This window comes from Phocoena sinus, chromosome 3 (assembly GCF_008692025.1).
Source record: "Phocoena sinus isolate mPhoSin1 chromosome 3, mPhoSin1.pri, whole genome shotgun sequence".
NCBI lineage: Eukaryota > Metazoa > Chordata > Mammalia > Artiodactyla > Phocoenidae > Phocoena > Phocoena sinus.
Genome location: NC_045765.1, coordinates 28,585,828 through 28,598,852, shown reverse-complemented (window position 1 = coordinate 28,598,852; position 13,025 = coordinate 28,585,828). Strand labels below are relative to the sequence as shown.

At 45.6% G+C, this 13,025-nt stretch overlaps 1 protein-coding gene across 1 annotated transcript in view; it reads left to right on the top strand.

Annotated features, from left to right (window-relative positions):
• The window catches only part of TENM2 (teneurin transmembrane protein 2), a 1,008,125-nt gene that overhangs the window by 755,339 nt on the left and 239,761 nt on the right, over positions 1 to 13,025 (top strand). The gene's annotated exons all lie outside the window — the stretch shown is intronic.

Sequence of the window (13,025 nt, the reverse complement as noted above, 5' to 3'; positions counted from 1 at the left end):
AACACAACTTCTGATTCCAGTGGTCTGTTTAGTCGTCTAGAGATGAACAGGGTTTGGATCTTGTATATTTCTTTGCTCTTATCAAGGCGTGAGATCAGATGGGCCTCACCTGGGTGTTCAGGGGGCATAGCTTCCTGTAGCTCATCACAAGAAGCTTGTCCTTCAGGAGGAGGTTTGGCCCACAGTTTCCTTTGCTGTTGAAGACCGCTCTAAAATGCAAAGAGCAGGCAGCAGCAGTGTCCACCTAAACATTTATCCACTGATGTGGGGATTAGCAATTAGCAATCCCGTAACAGGGAGTTCGTGTAATAGAATTGTGAGAATAATACAGACTCTGGAAGTTAGAGTGAGCCTTAGATGGTGTGGAAAGCCACAGACGTGAGTCAGAGGGAGAAATGCTGGAATGGGCAGTACTTTTAGAGAATTTTATGCGAATTCTGGGCCTAACAACCCAGGGTGAAAACCATGGTTTTGTCACAGAGTGCTTTAGTCTTACTAGTCATCCATTTACTTATTAATTATAGAACAAGTATTTTCCAGTACGAGGCAAGAAAACAGGCTCTAGAATCCAGACTTCTCAGGATCAAATCCCAGGTTTTGTTTTTTTTTTTATTACTATTACTAATATTTACGAGCGACGTGAGCACAGCCAGGATACTTAGCCTCCCTGTGACTCAGTTTCCTCCCTGTAAAATGGGCACAGTGATAGTACTTGTCTTATAGGGGTTTGGGGACAATTAAATGAGAGAGTTGTTGACCAGCCCTTAGCACAGTGCTTGGCAAAGGAAGGAGCTATGTAAAGACTTTTTACTGTGCTGGGTTCCAGATGTACAGTAGTGAGCCAGACGTACCTAGTCACTGCCCTTCTAGAGTACACAGCAGCAAACCTGGATAGAACCAGTGAAGACAAATCACTAATTAGACATACACATATATGCAAGGGGAGATATACGTGTGTACACACACATATATACATTTTTGTTTATACGCATTTATGTACATACATACATATACGTAGACACACAGAGAGACAGTCGACCTATAAAGAGAATCTATGTGAGAAGTGTGTCTTGTTACCCCTAAGCAGTCTACTCAATTTTCATAATAGGGCCCATCATACCCCATGCATGCATCCTTTTAAGGGTCCATCAGCCTTCTAAGTGCTATATGAAATAAGGATGTTGAATTAGGAGTATGGGAAAAAAAAATAAACTCAGCAAAAATAAACTAATTGGCTAAAGCCACTTATCAGAATGGTAATCCCTCCTATGGACAAAGTGGTCCCATGTGCACTGAAGCATATTTCTCAGAAAGACCGTGGAGAGCTAAGCACCCTCACCCAGTGAGAGCTGCCTCCTGACCACCGTATGAAGCGCAAGGCTGCGTGGAAAGAACATTGAAGGTCAAGTCTGAGATCATTGGCACTTCATTAAGGATTCTGTTCTAAGTGCATAGGGCCTTCCCCGAAAAAGAAACACAGTCTTGCCCTTAAGTCCAAGCGTGATGCCCAGAGGCCCCTACACTACCTTCTTCTTTCACTAAAACTATCAGTTCCTTCACACAGAGTTTTTCAGGCATTGCCTGCTCCTGGGAACAGATGGGAGAACACACAGAAAAAGTCCTTCAGCTCAAAATCTTGCCTAGACTGACCTTGCCCCTGGACTGGCTTTGTGTATCCAAAATCCAAGCCCAGTACTTCACCCCATCGCTCAGAGTTCTTTCTGGGATACTTGGTGCTGAAAAGTCACCCCTTATCACCAGAATAAGAAAGTATTGTCTGAAGGAAAAATCAAATTCAACTGTTTGCTTTTCCTACTTTAGGAAATACAATTGAACTTCAGCTTTGGGCTGCTCTGTCTTGTGTTCAGTATTCCAACAGAGAATAAATCTCTATAGAAGTTTGGTTTGTTGGTTTGCTTTTGTTTCTGGTTTTATTGTTTTCCTCCGGGTGGAAGGTTTCAGTAACAACTGTTTGTTCTTGCTGTCGAAGAAGTTCAGCACACAGGTACTACAGCAGGTTGATATGGTAGCAAGAAGACATCACCTATTACTTTGTGTAATAAACCTCCTTCCAGAGGAAGAGAAAACATGGCTGTGCCTTGACTGCAGAGCAAGTGTGGTAAATATTTACAGGAATCAACACTGTTGGCAGAAATGGAACTTGCAGAGATCTTCAGGTTCCAAATTTTCCGCCAAGACTAGCGAGGAAGAGACCATATAAACGGGTTGTAGTGAGCCTTCTAGAGAAAGGGCACTAAAACCCAGCCTAAGAGATGGGCTTGGACCAGCTAGGTAGCCTCATGCTGACTCTCTATCAGACATCTCTAGGGAGCTTTGGCAAGAGCGGAATCACAATTTGATGCTAGCTGAATTTTGCTTTTCTTTTTCTTCTCCATTAAAGTTTATTACGGGATATTGAATATCGTTCCCTGTGCTATACAATAGGACCTTATTGTTTATCCATTCTATAGATAACGGTTTGCATCTGCTAATCCCAAACTCCCAATCCTTCCTCCCCCAAGCCCCTCCCCCTTGGCAACCACAAGTCTGATCTCTATGTCTGTGAGTCTGTTTCTGTTTCATAGATAAGTTCATTTGTGTCGTATTTCAGATTCCACATATAAGTGATATCCTATGATAGTCGTCTTTCTCGTTCTGACTTATTTCGCTTAGTACACACACACACATCTACCGCACATCTTCATCCATTCATCTGTCAGTGGACACTTAGGCAGTTTCCATGTCTTAGCTACTGTAAATAGTGCTGCTATGAACACAGAGGTCCATGTATCGTTTCGAATTACAGTTTTGTCTGGATATATGCCCAGGAGTGGGATCGCTGGGTCACATGGTAATTCTGTTTTTAGTTTTCTGAGGAACATCCATACAGTTCTCCGTAGTGGCTGCACCAACTTACATTGCTACCAAGAGCGTAGGAGGGTCCCCTTTTCTCCACACCCTCTCCAGCGTTTGTTATTTGTAGACTTTTTAATGATGGCCATTCTGACCGCTGTGGGGTAGTACCTCATTGTAGTTTTGATTTGCATTTCTCTAACAATTCTAGCTGAATTTTCTGATAAATTCCTCAGGTCCCACCTGGGAACCGATATGGTTGATAAGAAGCATAGTCCATATGCTTTACACATCAGACAGCCAGACAGTTTTGACACTTCGTGAAAAATGCAGATGCCTGACACATTCTCATCTGGACAGACAGCCATCCCAGCACACCATGGAGCAGGGCCTCAGGGGCACCCCTGAGCATGGACAGCGCTTTGTTCCACAGAGAACTCTGTACCTCTTCAAGGGTTTATACAAACTGTGGTAGACACAAAATGGGGAGCCTGACTGGCTCACACCAGTTCCCTTGGTGACAGGGTTGCCAGATTCGGTGTAGAACCCCAGTTAAATCTGAGTTGCAGATAAATAACAAATAATGTTTTTAGTATAAGTATGTCCTGAATATTGCACGGGAAATTCCAATTTAGCTAGCATCCTGTATTTTTATTTGCTAGATGTGACATCCTTACTTGGTGGCCAGGTCTATACTCAACACCCTCCTCGCATCGTCTTCAGATCAGGGCCATAGTGTTATCTTACCTTCAAGGCCACAGTGACAGGCCCAAGGAAGGGCACGTGACCCCAGCTGTGACGATCAGAATACTTGCCTGTCTAAGAGCGAAGCTCAAAAAATGAAGCTCTCTTTTCTCTGGTGGCCCAAGAGGGTGGGACGATGAGTCTGGCATTCTCTGTGGCCACGGCCCACCCTTTGTGGAGAGAGCCCCCTGACAGAGAATAAAGACAGGGCTTGGGCTTCCCTGGTGGCGCGGTGGTTGAGAGTCCGCCTGCCGATGCAGGGGACGCGGGTTCGTGCCCCGGTCCGGGAGGATCCCACATGCCGCGGAGAGGCTTGGCCCGTGAGCCATGGCCGCTGAGCCTGCGCGCCCGGAGCCTGTGCTCCGCAACGGGAGAGGCCACAACAGTGAGAGGCCCGCGTACCGCAAAAAAAAAGACAGGGCTTGGTGAGGCAGATCCTCCCTCACTTCCGTGAGCTACCTTAAAACAACCTTCCAAAAATTGCCCTATTCTGCTAAAGCTAGGTCAAGCTGAGCCCTAACAGTCCTAAGCTAATACATAGCTGTTCAGCTCAAACTCATGGGGTCAGCCTCCCGGACTAAAGAAAAAAAGAATTTGCCCCAAGAATGCTTACAGACAGGTATTTCCAATCACATGCCCCCGGCACAGCTACCCCAGTGCATCGTCTGGTTTTGGGCAGCTCTGTGCCTGATGGGGGGAAAGGGGATGCAGTCCTTCTAACAGAGCCCAGATCCCCCAAGACCTACCTGCCTTCGGTCTGCACGTCCATGGTCAGGGCTGACCAGAGAGTGGAGGAGAGAACCCTCCCTTTATGCCTTCTCAGAGCCACTGTCTAAAATATCTTCTCTCTGAAAATATCTCCCCTATTTTAGGCACAGTGCTTAAAATTTCCACCCTGAGAGTTTATATGTTTGGCTTAAATCACTGATCTCCTCTATAATTGCACATCCATTAATGGTAGAAAATGTGAAGTTGTTTTAAGGGGCGGGGGACGTGAATGAATTCATGTATCAAGTTCCAACAAGTTCTGGGACGTCCCTGATAGCACAGTGGTTAAGAGTCCGCCTGCCAATGCAGAGGACACGGGTTTGAGCCCTGGTCTGGGAGGATCCCACATGCCGCAGAGCGACTAAGCCTGTGCGCCACAGCTGCTGAGCCCACATGCCACAACTACTGAAGCCCTCGCACCTAGAGCCCGTGCTCCGCAACAAGAGAAGCCACCACAGTGAGAAGCCCGCACACCGCAACAAAGAGTAGTCCCCGCCCGCCGCAACTAGAGAAAGCCCGTGCCCAGCAACGAAGACCCAACGCAGCCAAAAATAAATTAATTTTTTAAAAAGTTCCAACAGGTTCTGTTTTAATTCTGTTAAGTGGCTGATGGTTTGGAAAGCAAGGTTCTGAGCGACGTGGACGGGCATCCAGGAAGCTTCCAGTGGGATGGGAAAGCATTCATACAAGTGGCACTGTTGAGTCTGGAGGTGGCCATGGGTCTCTGATAACTGGTCCTCCCAGACAGGTAGGACGGGCAGAGAGCAGGTCCCTATTGCACTTTGGCTCAAGTCTGGGTCTGCCACTGTCTCCATCTTTCCACTCTGGCTTGAGCCTCTCTTTTCTGTATTGCGTCTTCCTAGCTGCTTGTGACATCCTACCCACGTGGGCAGAGACCTCGCACACCTGGCAGGAGGCTCTGGGGCTCTCACCTCCTCCACCCTCGTGGAAATAGGCAATAGGAGCTTGTTCCCGCCGTTCACGTTCTCCTTTACTCATTGCTAGCGGCCTCGCTTCACACAGCGGTCAGTGGTTCTCCAACTTGAGCCTCCATCCGAATCACTTAAAGGGCTTGTTAAGCCATATAGATACCTGAGCCCCGCCCCTGCCTGAGTTTCTGATTCATGGGTCTGGAGTGGGGGCCAGTACTTTGCATTTCTAACAAGTTCTCAGGGGATGCTGATTCTGCTGGTCTGGGAACCACAGCCTGAAACCAATGGCCTGGACCAGCAGCTTTTGGAGGGCAGCGGTGTCTCAGTTATTACCATTCCCCTCCAGAGCCTGGCTTAGCACCAGGCACAGAGTCGAAGGTTAGGAAAGACTCATTAACTGAGCCCACCCACGCTATGCAAACCGAATCATGTGAGCAGGCTGAATTTGTAGATATCAGGTTAAATGTAGGAAATATTGCTATTGAATGTGTTTTTACACACAGAGGCATCTCCCAAATATTAACATAGGAGGGGACTCAAGGTGGTGATCTGGGTAGAAGGAGGGAGCTTGGAGGGCTTGAGTTGAAGCTACGTTTGCATAGGAAACACGCTGCGTATTTGCAGTAGCTTTGGAAAAGTTTGATGGAAATCATTTAGAATCCCCCCCCATTCACCTCCCTTTTCCCACCCCAGCTGCACCTCCCACCACTGCTTAGTGTTGCCAGTGATATCACACACGCGTGAAATCTGTGAGTTGGGTCAGCAGGTCTGGCTCTTCTCTTGAAAGCATCTCTCCAAAAGGATGCCTTCAAGAGTCAGTGCGGCAAGGTGGAAGCAAATGAGATGAGGGATCTGTGCTTCTCAAGAACAATGCATAGCCTCTCCGCCAAGGTATTTAACCTTTTTAGGTTGAGTTCTGTAACCTCTTCTGTAAAATGAGTCCAGAGGAGATGATCCCTAAGTATTTTCCCCCATTGGATTCTGACGTTTTAATTCAGAAGGCAGGACATCTCCAATTCAGGAATGACTATTTGCCTCTAATCTAGCTGTTTGGAATCTGAAAGATACTTTTCTCCAGACAGACCGTTATTTCTGGCCAGTCCACACAATAACTAATTTGTTGAGCTTGTAACTCTCTGTCAAGCCAAGTGCTTTGCGTGCTTTATTTTGTTTAATGTGACAATCTCCCCTGGGAGGTAGGGAGTTTTAAGATTCTCAGTTTACAGATGAGGAAATAGAGGGTCTGAGAAGTTGAAAAACTAAACAAAACAAAACTTGCCCAGAGTCTCACAGACACTAAGGTCCAAAGGGGTCTGGATTTGAGGCCAAGGGTTTTTGGCTGCAAAGCTACTCTAACCATCATGTTCCATTGTTCCCATGAAAGTATATCTTAGGCACAATGCACCTGAAGTATAGCGTCTAGCCTTTAGGCAGAAGGCAGCATTCTTTTTTGGCACTTTTGCTATAAGAGGCAGAAAGCATTATGGTTAAGTGTTCTGAGCCAAAGTCCCCAAGTTCACAGCCCAGCTCTATTACTAGTGGTGGAATGACCAAGTTACTTAATCTCTCTCCCCTATAGTTTCTTCATCTGTAAATGGGTATAATAAAAGTATCTGTCTCTGGGGCTATTGTATTAAGTGATTAATATGTTTAAGTTGGACCATATAAAATTACCGATACTCTACCATCTTTGATCTACCAAACATTTCATATCTAAATATTTAACGTTCTTAGAACAACGTCTAGCACACAGTAACCACTATATTAATGTTGACTATTATTGTTATTGAAAATTGCATTGAAAACTAGTATATACAGGATGGATAAACAACAAGGTCCTACTGCACAGCATAGGGAACTACATTCAATATCCTGTGATAAACCATAATGGAAAAGAATATGAAAAAGAATATATATGTGTGTATAACTGAATCACTTTGCTAGACAGCAGAAATTAACACAACATTGTAAATCAACTCTACTTCGATAAAAAATTTTTTAAAACAAAGAAAATTGCATTGAGGGTTTGCAGTATCTGGGATATAGTCGCTGCTCAATGATGGCTGGTGAATTTATGAGTTAAGTAGAAACTGGGATGCCCAGGAACACATCTGTGATGGTCTGGGCTGTGGACATGTTTCTGGGCAGAGGCAGGTGATGGGATCAGGGCTCTTGGATTCTAGCAGGTTCCAGACTCTCCTGGCATCACCCTGGCCTAAGGTGGGGAGGCTCTCGGCAGGAAGGACTGACCCCATGGATGCAGCCGACCTGAAGCAGTCTTAGGCCTCTGGCCCTGAAGAAGTAAAGAAAAAGCCTCAAGGTGGAGGGGGTGGGTGGGAGGTCAGGTCTTGTGGTTTGCTTTTATCCAGCTGGAAATAATGAGAAAAGACAGGCACGGGCAGCCTTCTTTCCAGCCCATTCTTCTACTGCTGATGTTTTTGCTTTCTTAGACCACTGTAGAGGGCAGGGAAAACACAGAAATAATGGTGGGTCCTTGGGAATAGAAAGACAAATGTTCGAAGTTAGAGGCAGTCCAGCATTACCAGGGGGTAATGTTTTCTCCACTGCGGGAGACAGACCACTAGTAGCACACGCGCAGGGTGACTGTGTGCTGTGTGGGCAAACGTCTTTATTTCAATAATTCTGTGTCTATTTTCATGTATCACAAAGCCTTATAACTAATATATCACACGTTCTATTTCACAGATACTATTTTGGGTTGAGGCCAAGTGGATTAAAGTTTTAAGGTGGGGGTGGGTGGGTATTGATTTTAAAATGTAGTGAGGAAATACTAGCATGAGTGGAGATCAGATTTAGTAAAAAATCAGGAATGTGGTCCCTGATGACTGAGGTTAGGGAAACACCAGCAGGGAGGTTGAGACACATCCGCATATTCCTGGCTCTGGCGCTTCGCAGCTGTGTGAGAGTGGGCACGTTATTTAATCTCCCTAAGCCTCAGTTTTCTCATCTGTAAAATGGAAACAATAGGTCCTGCCTCAGAGATGATTTCTGGGGGAGCAGGGTATTCAAATGAGAAAATGCTTAGAAGCTGGTAGTAATGGAGAGCCTGGTACAAAGTCAGAATTCAACAGCTACTGTTCATTCCTATTGCCATGATTATTCTTAGCCTGGTACACTGCAAGACCTCAATTAACTGCCTTTTTTTAAACACAAGTTGTTAAGCCATTCTTTCATTCAATAAATAGTTTTTGGACATAGTGTGTTCTAAACCTGATAGTGGCTCTACTGCAGCAAATTGAAAAGAGGGGATATAAAGACTCACTCTCACCCCTCAAGGTGCTCATGGATCAAAGTTTGAGGGGGGATGGGAGGGGAAGTAGAGTAATCAGCAAATAAGTTATCACTACATAAAGCCATAGATGCTGTGAGAGGTGCGGATACAAAATATCCTGGGGGCAGAGAGGAGGAAATCGGCCCAGAAGAACCCCATTTAACCGCAGTGGTCTAGAACTGCTCTGCCCGGTAGCCACACGTGAACTGAATTTTTCACTTCATTTCATTGTAATTAAATTTAAAAACTGAAGGGATGTATTTTTCTGTTTAACAGACTTTTATTGTTTTGGCAGGACCACATTTCACTCTAACCACTGAAAGTTTAGCACCTCCATTGAGATACACTCTTAGTGCAGAATACAAGCCAGATTTGGAAGACTTAACGAAAAATGATTTTTACATTGATTACACATTGAAGTGATAATGTTTTGGAGGTATTAGGTTGAAACCATGACATTTATTTTTACCTATTTAATGTGGTTACTAGAACATTTTAAGTTGCATATGTGGCTCGTGTTATATTTCTGTTGGACTGGAAGCAGAATGGAAATGACATTTAAATTAGAGAACTCTAGAGGTTCAGAGGAGAGACCCAACTCTGGTTACCTTGGACAGTTCTTTCTGACAGATCTGGAACTAAGCTTAGAGGATCTGAGGGCAGCAGCCAATGGGCTGTTCCTGGGGCTGCGGAAGGACAAAGGTGTCTCCGAGATTTAGTCTAACTATGGGGACTTGGTAGAATTGCCAGATTTAACTTTTTTTTTTTTTTTTTTTTAAATCTGGCAAGCCTTGACCTTGGGCGTGTTGTATAACTGCATAACTCATTCTCTTCATTTGTAAAATAGGGATAATAAAATATCTACCACAGGAGTGTCTTATATTAAAGACGAAATGAAATCAGATAAAACTAATGTGGACATTTTAGAAACTTCAGCCTCAAAGATCTAAGTAACAAAAACAAGTGGGGGAACTTTTCAAACGTGTTCATCTTTCTTGAGCTCCAATCATGTGGGTCAGGGAGCATCTCTCTCCCAGGCAGGTATTAGAAGAGACACCAACCCCCGCCTGGAGGTGAATTGGGTTACACCTGAGTTGGGATCTTCCATCGAGTAATTGGGGGTGCGGGGGGTGGGGAGGGAGCACAAGCCGAAGGGAGGAGGAAGGTTAATTATGAACCCTGTTGAATGTCTTTCTGCTGTCATTGCAATGCTTTGTATAAGCCAAAAACGCCACAGCCACAGTGCTGCTACCTGTTGAGAGAAATGTGTACCTTCAGCAGGAAAGAAATGTTTGGGACTTAAGTGTCACTTAAAGCCCCTGAAATTAGCTCTACCAAGTAAATTGTCAAAAACTCCAAATAAGCCTAATTGTGTCATTTATCTAATTGTAGAGGAAAATGTTCTTTTTTGATGGATTTAGGTGGCTTGCATTCCGAAAAGAAAGTAGCCTTTTTTATCCAGACTAGCTTTCTCCCGGTAAAAAGTTGACTGTGTTGATAGTAAGCACATCAGAGAACCAGGGCTACCATATTTCTGGGATTTTTCAGTTCCTACGGTATGATCAATCCCTGGGAGAGAGAACTAATTTTTGTTTTTAACGCGATGTTTCTTTCCATCAGAATCAACTTTTAAATGTTTCAGGTTAGGCACGTGAAATCCACTTAACTAAAAGCCATTTAAGAGAAAGAGCGAGCCCAATTTACTGGAACGTGAGATTTTTTTTTATTCCTGAGTTTAAAAAAAAAAAAAATCCTTGAGCGAACCATGTCAAAAATTAAAAATTGAAAAGGACATTGGCAGCCTCCCCATGTGCCTCATTTGGCTTTGCTGAACAAATGACCAAATTGAAATGAGAATTGCATACAGGATTTGCTCAACGTCCTTATTTCTTCAACTCATTTCTCACTCCTGAAAAATTACCAAGGTCACACGCAGGAGGGAACACATCTATGTCGACCACGACATCCTTGGACCGGGTAGAAATAGAAAAGTGGTGATTTTAGACTGTAGGTGTGAATGAACTTCTGTGGTCGAAGTAATTTGCCAGGAAGAACCATAATGCCCCTTTTGTTGACTAATTTAACAGGCTATTTTTGCTTGTGCCCTGCATTGCAAATCATAGTAATAAAAGTCTTAGGTGAGAGGAGGAGGCTTCTCTGCAGTGCCCTCATTGTTTTTTAAGGCATTTCATTGCCCATCAGCTTCTCTGTCTTTAAGGAGGTGGACGAGACAGTAGAGAGGGCACCAGACAAAGAATCAAGAGACCAAATTTCAAATCCTGGCTCAGCCAGTCATTGGCTGTCGTGGGCACCATCTGTACAGCAAAGGTGTGGACCAGACGACCTTTGAGCCCCTCTTGACTGTGGCTCTGCCATTCTGATGGGATGCAGAAAAGGAAGCCACAAAGCTGTCTCTGGTAGGGGATTCAGGCCAGTGGGGGATGAATATCTAGATGAGTATACGTCCCCCATCTTCACTGGTATTGGAGTTTGGGCTGACAGTCGTCCTGCTGTGAGTTGGGTGGTGCAGTACTCAGGCCGTAGGTGTCACGGGGCTCAGGTTCAAATCACCCCTCGACCACTTACCAGCTGCATGCTACTTCAGTCCCTTGAGCTTCAGCGTCTTCATCTACGAGATAGGAGAATAAGATACACACCCCATAAAATCGATGCTGGCACACAGTAAGGGCTTAATAAAAGTTAGCCATGATCACCATTGTTGTCCTGACAGAGTGATCCGAGACCCAACAGGAAGTGAGACACGTTTCTTGAGTGCCTCCTCTGTGTTTGATACTCCCAGGTTCCTGTCTCCTTTATATCACAATGCCCTGCAAGGTTGGTTTGATCACCCCTCTCCCCATAGAGATATAAAGGGCTGAGAGCATGTGCTTGATTCCATAACCAGCTGCCCCAAATGTGAGCCCTATCAGGGTGGGCAAAGTTCCCAACACCTTTCTGCCTCAATTTTTTCATCACAAAATGGGAATGATAATAGTACCCACCTCCAGGTTTATTGTAAAGGGCAAATCAAGTAATGTATACCAAGTGCTCAGCAGAATGTTGACCCCTGAGTCAGTGCTTTCTAAAAATGTTAGCTTTTATTCCAGCTAAGGAAAGCAAAGCTCAGAGAGGTGAATTCATTGGTACAAGTTCATCTGCTTATGGGTAGTAGTGTGGGGATTTGAACCCTGATGGGGCTGAATCTCTCGGGGACCCAAGATAGGGAGATAGCTCTTCCTTTATCCTGTTCCTAAGGCCCCCTGGCTAGGCTGCCAATCTCAGGCTGCCTGGCTGTGGGCTCTGAGTTCAGTCAGAAGGCTCACAGGGAGTGGTTTGCTGGGGGCTGCCCGGGACTCAGGAAGGAAAGTGAGTCCAGACTCTCTTTCCCTCGTTTGCTGCGGCTGAGGGAACAGAGTAGGGCCAGCGCCCTCACGGCCGCCTCCCAGAACCCCCTCCCCGCTCCCTCTTGCAGAAGGCGATTTTTCACGAGAGAGTTCCCCCTCTTTGTTCCAGCGCACACGGCACATCTCCTGATCGATGTGACATCTCATCCTCTAAAACATTCATGATGTCCGCTTCCCGGGATGCTGCGTGCAGCCCACGTCGCCTTCCTTCTGTAGTTGGTGGTCTTGTGGACCGGCCCCCTCTTGAACAGGACCGCTGGTTGCTGTTCTTTAAAGAAAGACGAATGATGTTTGGATTGTTGACACTGAATGACAAGCTTCGGGGTAGGGCGGAAGAAAGATGCATTGAGGTGTATGTGTATGGATTGTGGGGATGTGTTCTGCTATCACAAAAGCTCTTAAAATCCGAGACCGTGATTTATTTGAAGAATAAAACCTACCGATGTTATCATTCTCTAAAGGTATTTTGATCACATGGGTCCTTTCTTGGAGAAAGAAAGGCTTTTATTTTAGTTCTTTCCAGGGAAAAGTAGCAGCAGGAACGGAGTAGTCTGGGGTGGGAAATGATGCTCTGTATGTCGAATGGCTCCAGGTGTGTATTTATCAGCCCGAGGATGAGCTGGCTCCGTGGACAATGGGATGCCTGGCCAGCATCGCCTGTCCTTCCAGCGTACGTTCCTGGGGACCCCGCACCAGAAACAGAAGGCGGATGTCAGCTCATGGGTCCATCTTGCGTATCCATCTGCCCGGTGATGCTGGGAGCCAGGGGGCCTTGTTAGAGGTCACCTGAGCACACCAGACACCACACACCCACACTGTTAATAGTTGCCACCTGCAGTGCAGCAGGTGCAAGGGGACGAAGGGGGTGGGGATGACACCGGCTTGGGGGCGCCATGCACCCTAAAGCGGCAAGGAGCCCCGTTTGTTTCCTCCAAACACAGGAATTGATTAATCTCATACCACTTCCCGCTCACTGTACCATCCCAAGCCTGTCACAGGAATAGATTAATGTGCTGGTCCCTCCGTGTGGGT